Genomic DNA, 12,627 nt, shown 5'->3' on the forward strand with positions numbered 1-12,627 from the left:
AAAATAAAATAGGAAAAACCCTTGAATTAGCATTAAAATAGTTATAGAAAAAAACTTGCAATCACCATTTGATCTAACAAATGCTCTTGGGCATTTTCCCCTTAAAAATGAAAATTTAGACTCACAAAACCCTATACACAAGTTTTATTACCATTAGTCAAAAGAGAAACAGCTCAGATATCCTTCAATGGATGAATACTGTGGTATATCCATTCCATAGAATACAACTCAGTAACAGAAAGAAACAAACTATTGATGAATGCAACAAAAAAAAGTATGCTGAATGAGAAACGTCAATACTAAAGGTTTTATGCTGTATGACTCATTTATATAACATTCAGTAATAAAGGAGCTCCTGGTTCCATTCCCAGTATCGGGGGAGGTGGGTGACTTCACAAGATGACATAAATGTTCTGTATCTTTACTGTGATAGTGATTTCACAGGTATACACACCTTTCAAAATTCTTCCAATTCTAACATTTAAGTGGATAATTTATTGTGTGGAAACTATATCACCAAAGAGTTGATATTTAAAAATTTTATAGTACCTTGGTCACATTTGTGGAAAAGATATTTAGTTCTCTAAAACAATATATCTACCTTTGGGAAGTATATTAGAGATCAAATATTTCATCACTCTTAAATTAAGAATATCAAATTCATGTTTCCAAGAATTTAAATTAGTGAATCTTCTTTGGTACACCAAACAAAAAGAAACTGCCAGGAAGCTAAGCTTATAGTAATATAAACCACCAAATAAAAACTATAATCCCAGTTATTCAGATGGCTAAGGCAGGAGGATTTTAAGTTCAAGGTCAGCCTCAGCAACTTAGTGAGACTCTGTCTCAAAAAATAAAAGGGGTGAGAATGTAGCTCAGTGATATGATAATGTAACTGAGAACTTCCTTCTCAGTTGAAGCTTAAATACAAGCCAGAAGAGCTTCTTTACTCCAAATACATAGCCTTAACAAAAAAAAAAGAAATCTTACTTTACCCTTAAACATTTTGCAACTCTAGCCCTAATATAAGCAGTAATCACTAAGTATTAAATGGTAAGGTTTGGGGGTATAGCTAGAACACTTGTCTAACATGTTCAAGTCCCCGGGGTTAAATAAAAATTATTTAAATTTTTTTTCTTAAATAAATGATTGAACCAAGCATTACTATGGGCTAAATTATGTCTTTCCATCCCCAAATTCATATATTGAACTCCTAACCTCCTAACTCAGAATGGGACTATATTTTGAGACAGAGCCTTTGAAGAGGTAATTCACCTAAAATAAGGATCTAAGGGTGGATCCTAATCCAATATGAGTAGTGTTCTTGTAAGAAGAGATTAAGACAGACACACAGAGGAATGTCCCACACAGGGACATAGCAAGAAGATGGCCATCTACAAGCAAGAAAGAGCTTAAGAAGAAGCCAAAGTTGCCAACAATTTGATCTTTCAGTCTTCAGAATTGTAAGAAATAAAATCGTGAAAAAATAAATTTCCATAGATTAAATCATCCCATCTGTGGTATTTTGTTATGGTAAACTAATGGAGCGGTTACATATTCCAAATTCTCATTGCAGCTAAAAAAGTTTTTAGAAAACTAAGAACATTTTTTCCAAAAAGAATATAGGCAATAAAGCTGGGCACAGTGATGCCCCTGTAATCCCATCTACTCAGGATTGAGGTAGGAAGATCACAAGTTTGAGGCCAACATCAGAAATTTAGTAAAATCCTGTCTCAAAATAAAAAAATAAAAAGGGCTAGGGATGTGGCTCAGTGGTAGAGTGTTCTCCAGTACTGAAAAATAAAATTTTTAAAAAGCAATGAAATTTATTTTGAAAAAATTACTCTTACTTTCCAAACTATTCATAAAATTAATGCAATGGTGGCCATTTGTGGGAGATTAAAAAAATAACTAAATACAATAATTAAGACATCTAGGGCTGGGGATGTGGCTCAAGCGGCAGCGTGCTTGCCTGGCATGTGTGGGGCGCTGGGTTCATTCCTTAGCACCACATAAAAATAAAATAAAAGATGTTGTGTCCCCCGAAAACTAAAAAATAAATATTAAAAAATAATCTATCTCTCTCTCTCTCTTAAAAAAAAGACATCTATGTTTCTCTAAAATTGCAACCACAAATATATAATAGATTCAGCAATATATAAAAACTGTCTCTGAGGATATACAACTATTATTAAAATATTATATATAAATATTCACTATAATAAACTTTACATTCTTTCTTAAAACTTCTCAGGCTCTTTCATATTGCACAGGCAACAGAAAAGGGAGTAAAGTTAATGCAAATAATTTTATCTCCTTTTCCTCTAATTTTGCCATTTTCCCTTATTATCTATTGACTGAGTATAATTTTGTAAGTGAAAATCCCAAACCTAAAAGAAACCTTGAAAATCTTATTGCAAGTTAAGAAAGCAAATAAATAAACAAACAAGGAAGTAACTGGATAAGAACTAAACTGAAAAGATATATGGGTGGTGTATATATTTGATCACACTCATACATGCCACAAAGGAAGAAAACAATTTTCTCCTGCCTGTTCCCTTTTCCTTTTCCCCACGAGTATTCCATCATTCTCCTCTACCAGTGTTATCTATAGACAGAAGTGAGCAGTGAAGAAGAATGAAACATCAATTTTTAGGACAGCCCAACCTCTAACCCCAGACATAATCTTATTCATGTCCTAATGGAAACCTAGTTTGTTCCTCTTAAGCCCAAGATGCCAGAGTCCCCTACTCAAACACCTTGGTCCTGACCTGCTCTCTCAAACTAAAAACAAGAAAACAGGATTCTGGTATTAAAGCCAAAGGTTTTGCTCTTCTCATTTAAGAGAAGAGATATTCTTCAACAGCAAAAACAATGTCTTGGGGCTGGGGCTGTAACTCAGTAGCAGAGTATTTGCCTAGCATGTGTGAGGCACTGGGTTCGATCCTAAGCATTACATAGATACATACATACATACATACATACATAAATATTAAAAAAACCAAACATCTTTTATGTTAACATAGGGAAAGAGCTAATAAACAAGAAACAAGAAGAGAAAACCCTAGGCCTTGTTTCACCCTGATGCAATGTTCAATTTCTCAAAATGTCTGTCAATAAGACCTAAAAAGTTCTGATACTTAATTACATATTTCTTCCCAAATTTCTCTCTTCTTGTCATCAAAATAGTAAAGATTTGGAAGAGTTAATACCACAATACTTCATTCACCTTCAAAATATATTCACATCTAGCTGGGATATGATATAGCTCAGTTGGTAGGGTGCTTGGCTTGCATGTACAAGGCCCTGGGTTTAATCCCCAGCACCAAAAAAATAAATCTTCCTTCCAAAATATATTCACTTCTACTGAGTCATTTTAAGTTTACCTTTTTCAGATGTGAATTCAAAAATGATCCATTAATATGTATTACTACAAACATCTTAGAAATTAAAAAATTCTTTTTGCTAAACATCAAGATTGAAAATAATGTTGTATCAGCAATATTTTCATAGAGTCAAAACAAATCCTTGCTTCAGAAAAAAAAGTGGGTTTTTTGATTGATTGTTTGTTTTATTTACTTAGTTCTTCATATACCTAGTTACCTGCAGCTGTCTGGCTTTCAGTATTAGGATACCAACTTTATTTTTACGTAAGTGACATCTTGTGGTGTTAAATGGTATAACTTTTCCTTTCATGTTCAAAAAATGCCTATTTTAAGTTTCAAGGAACAGAGAAAAGTTAAAGCACTTATTATTACCAGGAAAGTCACTCATATTCTAGCACCAGAATAACTAACTATGAAAAGCAAAATTTTACCAGTTACATATAAGAATTTAAGAGGTACTGGGGCTTTTACACAGTATAAACTACCTTTTTTATACATCTAAAATCCACAACTCATTAAACCTTTCCACTCCTTTTAAAGACAATGTAAATCAAGGGAAAAATTAAAACTATGTCACACTATTGCTATTATCAATGCTACTCAAAGCATTCTCTGAGGAAGTTTCATGCAAGAACCCAGAAGTTTGTTGTTTACCAACCCACAAACTTCTATTACTGACCTTTTAAGAAATACATACAGAAATTCAGAGTATGCACATTTAGAAACCTGACAAAGCAATCTGACAGTAAAATTTTATGCTTATTGAATCAAATACATAAAATTGGAGCTTATATTTTCATATGCTTTTTTCATTTTATTTTTCTAGTAATTTATTTTTATTGTAGTTTATAGAATTATCATCCATGACAAGTTGAAAATATTAAAGAAAAAAAGTCCTTCACCAGTTTGAGGGCACTGAACTACATAATCATCTTTTTGTTTTTTCTTTTTTGCAGGGGGCGCAGGGTGAGGATGTCAATTTTATTTTGGTATTACAATAAAATCATTTTTAAGAGTACATTATAGTGAGTTTTCAAATAAGTAGAAAGCCATGTAATCACTACACAACCTTCATGTGGTACATTTTCATCTCAAAAAGTTTGTTCATGCTCTTTTACAGTCACTCTCCTCGGTATTCCCTATCCACCTCAACTTTATAGATCAACTTTCTATTACTATACTTTGTCTATTCTAGAATTTTATATAAATGAGATCACACAACATTTGGTATCTTGTGTTTGTCTTCTTTCACATAGCATAAGTATGCATTCAGGCTGCTACACCTATCAATAATACATCATTTTTAATCTAATTATATCAATCTGCCAAAGTTTGTTTATCTAGTCAATAATGAATGTATATTTGGTTTCTTTCCATTCTTTTGTTACCATGAGTAAAGCTTCTATGGATAATTTTTATATTTTTTAAGTGCCATAAAAACTATATATATTTATGGGGTACCATGTGATGTTTCAATACATGTAACATTTGATACTGTTCAAATCAGAGTAAGCATATCTAGCATATCCATCTCCTCAAACATATATGATTTCTTTGTGATAAAAACATTAAAAATCCTTTCTTCTGGCTTTTTTGAAATATCCAGTACATTACTGTCATTATCTAGTCACTCTACCCAGTTACCTTCTTTTTTCTCAATTACCAAAAGTTGTGTATCACAGAAAGCAATACCTGAAACTTAAATCCAGAAATGATAGACTGGGAAAAGTGATGCAGAATAGTGACTTTCAACTGGAGGCACATCTCCAAAAAGAATGTATCAAGAGCTACAATGAGGAAAGGGTTGAATCTTTACTAAGCCCTCTTCCCAAATTATAAAACTCGGGCACCTCTTTATGCTTTGAGAACCACTCAAACAAAAGATCATACTATGGGCTGGGGATGTGGCTCAAGCGGTAGCGCACTCGCTTGGCATGCGTGTGGCCGGGGTTCGATCCTCAGCACCACATACAAAGATGTTGTGTCCGCCAAAAACTAAAAAATAAATATTAAAAAATTCTCTCCTTCTTTGAAAAAAAAAAAAAGATCATACTACTCCAGATGGCGCTTTGTAAACATAAATGGATGTGCAGAAAGAAAAAAAGGAAAGCTGAATACAAAAGTCAGGATTTACCTATTTCCCGTGCTACATACAAAAGGGATGGGCCTTCATGGTGAGTTTATGTGTACAACATTAAGATTTAATAATGCTTTCAGGTTGCTTAGGGCCTACACTCCCCATGGATGACACTTGGAACCTAGAATAGCTTTGGGCACTATGTATTCTCTTAATAAGTACAAGAGAAAATAAAAACAAAACACATACTCATCCATCTCTTAACTCTCTAAAAGGAAGAACCATAAATTATCCAAGTAAATATGAACATTTCCTACTATACTGCTCACAAGATTGAAAAGTCCATACTGTTATAACCATTTCCTCAACCCTCCATAGTTTTTTTTCTCCCTTATTCATATAAAAGTTGCCTCACACAAGACAACAAATTGCCTCTTAACTTAAAAATCCAATATAAAATCTCATGGATACTTTTAGATTATTCCTCCATTCTAATACAATTAACTACTCTTCTTCCACCCTTAAACCTCTTCCCTTAGATTTTATAACTCTATTCTCATCTGATTCTTCATGTGCATTTGTGGCACACCAAAAAAGAAAAATTAGGGGAAAAACTTGCTCTCATCGATTTCATTCTAGTAAGTTAAAAAAACAATAAACATAATAAATAAGTAAATTATCAGTCATGAGATTATATGGGAAGAAAATAGAACAGAGGGAAAGAGAATGCAGGAAAAAAAAAAGGAGGAGGAGGCAATCTTAAATAGGGTAGTCAGAGTAAGCCAAAGAGAAGGACATCAGAACAATGTCCTAGTGAGGGAACCTGCAAGTGAGAGAGTTAGCAATGCAGATAAGGGAACAATAAAAATAAGAATCCAATAAAATAGAAAGCGAACTACAATAGAAAAAAACCAACTAAACTAAAAGTTGGTGTCAATTAGTTTGTTATGAAGACTCAATGAGATCATAAAGCAATTATCACTGGTCCTAGCACATTTATTTACTAAATACCCTATGTTTCAGGAACTATTCTGAGGACTGGTGTCCCTGATCACTTGAAACTTGAACAGGGGTGGAGGGGATAAAGGGAATGACAGAAGAAAAAGGACAAGGGAAGAAGGGAAGATGGAAAAGAGAAAGAACAGAGAGGAAATATGCAAAGAATTAAAATAGAAAAGGTAATAGAGTGATCACAAAAGACCTCCATGAATCTCTGAATGAGTACTCAAAAGAAAGTCTAAAAACAGCCTATAAATGTTCTTAAATAGAATAAATTCTTTACAGGTCCCTAATAGGTACACAATAAATATTAGTTGAAAGAATAAATGAATGCAAGCTGCATACTAAATAAACTCTTTCCTTACAGGGATACAGAAAACCTCTAACTTTCACTGGATTCTCAAAAGCATTCATGACCCTGAAAAAGATTAAAAATCAGGCATGCATCCTGTATGTACATATACCATGATTATATATATTAAAAACCATCATGGTATACATACATCACAGCAAGTCTCCATAGCTGTCAAGCCCTTTATCAATGCATTTAGCTACTTGGTCTCTTGCTAGGCAGTAGGAACTCTGGAGGGTCTTCTATAATGTAACTACATACCCTTAAAGTTTTGTTTTGTTTTGTTTTGTTTATAAATTGCTGCACAATTTTTCTTTTTGAGAGAGAGAGAAATAGAAAATTTTTTAATATTTATTTTTAGTACTCGGCAGACACAATATCTTTATTTGTATGTGGTGCTGAGGATCAAACCCAGGCCGCACGCATGCCAGAAGAGCGCGCTACCACTTGAGCCACATCCCCAGCCCACCCTTAAAGTTTTAAAGGAAATCTCATAGGGTCACTGATGTAGTTGAGTTGATACAGGCTGAGACAGAAAAACTGTTTGGAATAGGTAAAAAAGTTCTTTTTCACTATTTAATAGCACTATAAATCAAAAAATGCCACTTTATATAAGAGACTAAAAGACCAGGGAAGTCTTAGAAGCAATAAAAGAAAAAGCTGGCAAATATAAACACAGAAATTCTTTTAAGTTTTTGCATACAAAAAAACTGCCAGAAAATAAATTTTTAGGATTTCATTTATTTTAGGATTCATAAGATAAAAATGCAAATTCTTTAAAATACAAAGAGCCCTTTAATAATCAGCAAAAACTGATCCATAGAGAAATAAAGGATATTTTAAAAAGTATTTCACTTTTTAAAAAGCCAATAATATGAAAAAGATGACTTATATACACTCATAATAATAATAAGAACTCAGTGTAACAGCATTTTACACCTATAAGTTTGACAAATAGCATTGGATTTTATAGGACCAGTAAAAAGTAAAGGAAAACAAATTTTAGTACTGTTAATTGGGAGAAACCTGGTGTAATCTATCTGGAAGGTAATTCAATAATATCTATCATAATTTAAAATGCAATAACCTTTGACTTACGATACTAAACGCACACAATTATGCAAAACTTTATGTCAGGGTGTTGCTTATACTTGGCAAAAATTAAAATTAATCAAATGCCCATCAAGGATGGAACAAATTAAATAAAAGGAATAAAAGGAAAAAACACAGTTGTTTAAAAGACTGAAACAGTTTCATACAAAAGTATGGAAAGATTTCAAGATAGGGCTGGGGTTTGGGCTCAATGGTAGAGTGCTCGCCTAGGACATGTGAGGCCCTGGGTTCGATCCTTAGTGCCCCATAAAAATAAATAAATAAATAAAGGTATTATGCCCAACTACAACTAAAAAATTTTAAAAATATATTTTTTTTAAAAAGATTTCAAGATAAATTAAAGGAAAAACAAGAACTTAAGAGGCATGTGGGTGGTGTGGGTGTATACAGGTATAAAACCCTTCGATTTAAAAAAGAAATTTCTGGAAGAATACACACTATAACTACATAGTCAATTTAGTTATCTGAGGACATGGGAATGGTAGTTATATCCTTTCTATATTTACCACTAACACATCTCGTGTTTATAAGTAAGTTACTTGGCCATTTAATACAGTATTGTTTTCCAGAACTCACAACACTTATTTTTTTACTGTTTTCTATTCATAGAGACAAAAAGTCTTTATGAAATATGTATGGCTATAATTATTCCCATTTGATAGATAATGAAACTGAGGCACAGAAAAATATAAGGATAACATGTAAGTAGAAAAACTATAAAATGTTTAACAAACTCTAAAATAATACAATTTTTAGTACACCATCACAGCTCTAGGAAACAGCAAAGCAATGAAGTAAACAAGAGTCTTGTTTTGAAATCTAACACACTTCCCATTACCCTTCTGGTGTCAACTTTTGCTATAAAGGTGACTACATCAAAAATATATTTTAAGAACTGTGAATACCTTATAGGAAGTATAAAATTTTAATGTAAAGAAAACTGAAAACTGTAACCATAGTAAACACTGATTCTAATTATTCTCAATGGTAGTCTAAAACATCTGTGATACACTCCTGCATAAGTCAAAATAAATTTTACTTTCACTGACATTATTTTGACTGTATTCGGTTAACATTATCTCATGTAGATTCATCAGCTCAAAATTAATTAGTATTACAGAATAGTGTATTCCATCCAAACAATTCATCTTTGTTGGCTCACATGCCTCACTGCTACTGGCATGCCACCATAATAATGGGCATGGTGCCACAGGAACAGATGGGCATAAACACAGACATGCCAAAGAGTCAGTTTGTGTATCAAGTTTGAGTATCAGTATTAGATTTTCCTCCAAAAAATTCATAAACTATAGTAGAATAAATATAAGTTTTCTACAACTGTTAATAAGATATGCCAACTCAAAGCTAATTAATTTTTAAATTTAAAAAAAAAAAAACTTTCCAAGCTCACAGAAGGTAAGTCTTCCATCTGATGAGTTTGGATCAGCCTTCTGTGTAAGGGAATTGAGGATACCAATATGCAATCTCTATCTTAGATAAGACTTATCCCTAAAGCACTTGAAAATTTAGTAAGAAACTCAGCTTTTAAAGTGACATGGCAATGTTGCGAGATAAAAGATTTCTAGAGATTTGATGAACAACAATGTGAATATACTTAATTCCACTGAACTCTGATAATGTTTAAACTCTAAAAATGTTTAAATTACCTCTGACTTCCAGGCACTTAACCACATATTCTCTTTAAACAAAGATTCAACTATCCACTGATCTTTTAAAAAAAATGCATTATTTTTGTTTATATTTTTAGTTATAGATGGACACAATATTTTTATTTATTTTTTTTAATGTGGTGCTAAGGATAGAACTCAGTGCCTCACTCCTGCTAGGCAAGTGCTCTAATACTGTGCCACAATTCCAGCCCCAATGTGTTATTTTATAATTGTTGACATTGTCAGATAAACAAACTGTAAAAGCTACATGTTTTTAACTACTATGTACTTTTAATTAGTATTAGCATTTCTACAACATATAGTCATTTATTTTGATCTTAAGTATACTTAAAGGTATCTGTAAAATAATTTTTACTGCCCTCAAAGGTTTGGTAAGCTCAAATATTCAAATGTACCAGACTTATGCATTTCAAAGACTATGTAAAATTTCAACAAAAATTTTAGCTAATAATATGGGGTTACTCACCTTTTACTTTGCCAAATAAAATTATAACAAAAACTATCCTCTATCATCACTATTTCATAAATGAATATAGGAGTGATGTTTGCATTCCTTTAATTACTCTGCAGTAGCCATTTCTATTCCTTCTCTAGTAAATTGATTGCTCATGCTATTTTGGACTAATGTACTTAGAGATGCTATGTGGTTATTTTGTTTTCCATTCCCAAGTATATTTAAACTGACTTTCTCAATAACCACAAACATATCTCAAGAACTGACTTTTGAAAGAATTTGATTAACTATAATGAAAAGTCAAATTACTTATCACAGACAACTATATATTGTTCTCTCATCTCAATTCATTTTCAAATATATACCTACAGACCTTCTCTCTTAACTATGGTCCAACATCACCAAACAAAATGTACTCCTACCTTCCCAAAGACCCTCTCAGCCCTTTCCCATCTCCACCAGCAGTCCTAACACTCTTCTAGATAAGCTTGAAACCCTTCAGCTTCCCTCACCCAAATCTGGAGAAATTAAGACCTACAGACCCCTCTTTTCTAATGCTGTTCACTTTCCTTCCTCATCATATACACTTAAGACAAAAATATAAACCATGATCATGTAACTTAAGAGTCTTTTCTAACACTCTTCTTTATGATTATACATCTCCAGTCTCTTTTCTCCAATCTTTTCTCCATTCAATATCTGATGAATCTTTCCAAAACATCACTGCAATAATCATTCGTAATCATCAACTCTTATTCTTAGCACAGAAGTTAAAGTTCAATTTTCTTCATACTTTAACAACTACCTCTTGAATCTCATGTTCCACTGCTCCTAAGAATTCTTTGTCTTTATCCAAACTAGTTTATTCATTGTTGCAGAATATTGTACCTTCAGCCTTGTTTTTTCCCTACCAAGAAAATCCTTCAATCTTTCCTAATCTTTTTATGTCGAGGCTTATATCAAAGTCCAACTTCTATAGCAGCTTTCAACTTTCAATGACAACTCCCTTCTTCAAAATTCTGTGCATTCCTTATTCCATTTGACACTGTTAATCTCAACTGAAAAAGTACATGAATATGTTCTGAAAAGTGATACGAATATAAGACTCTTTTCAAAGAACAAATATAAAGCCCTAGAGTTCCAAAGGCACAAAAACATGAGGAAATAGCCCCTATGAGTTCAGACAACTTCTCTATTTTGCAAAGTAAGAGACCTTCTAGGCAGTCATATTGAGTACTCAAAAAAAGGTGAGACAGTACAAGTATGTATGCATGGAGCCCTATAAAATTTGAAGTAGGAGCCATAAAGAATGAACCTAAGAATATTTGGATGGGAAAGCAATAGGATATGGCATTAGATGGGTAAAGAGGTCACCCATATAAAAAGATATTTAGCACTAATATGATTCAGTTTTAGCTAAATAACTGGGGCTCATATTCATAACACTAGTGAATAGAAAAATATTTGGTGCAAATAATTAAGCTGACATAGACTGGGTTAAGTGAGTCCTGGAGATCTTTACAGAGTGAGATTTGGGGCTGGGGTTGTGGCTCAGTGGTAGAATGCTTGCCTCGCACACTTGAGGCCCTGGGTTTGATACTCAGCACCACATAAAATAAATAAATAAAAATAAAGAAATTGTGTCCATCTACTAACTAAACAAATATAAAAAAAAAAAGAGTGAGATTTGGCTGAGAATGTGCACCTCAGTGAGGACTTAGGCAGTGACAAAGTGCTCGTCTAACATGCATAAGGCCCCACCTTCAATCCCAAGCACTCCTAAGTTTTAAGGAGAAAAAGAGGCTCAAGTCTAGAAACAAAGGTAGATTTGAATAGACAAAATTTATACTTGATTCTCCCACCAAAGTTTAATAAGAAGGACAGAAAACAGAACTAAAATGTTGTTTTAAGACTGGGTAGACTTATGAGTTCTTGAGGAAAATGGGAGGAATGACAGAAAAACACTGAAAATAAAAGTACCACTAGGAATGGTGGTGCATGCCTGTAATCCCAGCAACATGGGAGGCTGAGGCAGAAGGAATGCAGTTTCAAGACCAGCCTCAGAAACTTACTTAGACCTTGTCTCAAAAATAAAAACAAATAAGTAAGGTCAGTGGTAGCATGCTGCTCCTGGGTTCAATCGTCAGTACTACAAAAAAAAAAAAAGTCAAAAGATGGATGGAGGGGTTATGTCAAAAGAAATAATTGAAATAATTAGTATACTGATTTCTAAGTTCCTTGGCCTAATCAGCTTTACTGATTCTCTCTTAAAGGCAATTTTCAGCTGTTCACTTCTACAGTTATATCCTAAACCTTGTGAATACCCAAAATGACTCAATCCTGAAATACTAAATCCATATAACTTTTTTTTGTCAGTCTCTTATCCTTTTAGAGCTCTTACTCAATCACTCCAACTACTGCTGGTCCTTTGGCTTCCTACAGATTTCCGATCCCCTAACTATTTTTTCCTCTATAAATTTCCTAGTACTATACTTTTTTCCCACTCCAGCTTAGATACCATGTTCAATTAGTTCAACATCTTTCTTGCCAATATT

General features: G+C 33.0%; 1 protein-coding gene across 2 annotated transcripts in view; it reads right to left on the reverse strand.

Moving 5' to 3' along the window:
• Ap3b1 (adaptor related protein complex 3 subunit beta 1) overlaps nt 1-12,627 on the reverse strand; it is a 239,841-nt gene that overhangs the window by 212,467 nt on the left and 14,747 nt on the right. The window lies entirely within an intron of this gene.

This window comes from Ictidomys tridecemlineatus, chromosome 1 (genome assembly GCF_052094955.1).
Source record: "Ictidomys tridecemlineatus isolate mIctTri1 chromosome 1, mIctTri1.hap1, whole genome shotgun sequence".
In the NCBI taxonomy this organism is placed as follows: domain Eukaryota; kingdom Metazoa; phylum Chordata; class Mammalia; order Rodentia; family Sciuridae; genus Ictidomys; species Ictidomys tridecemlineatus.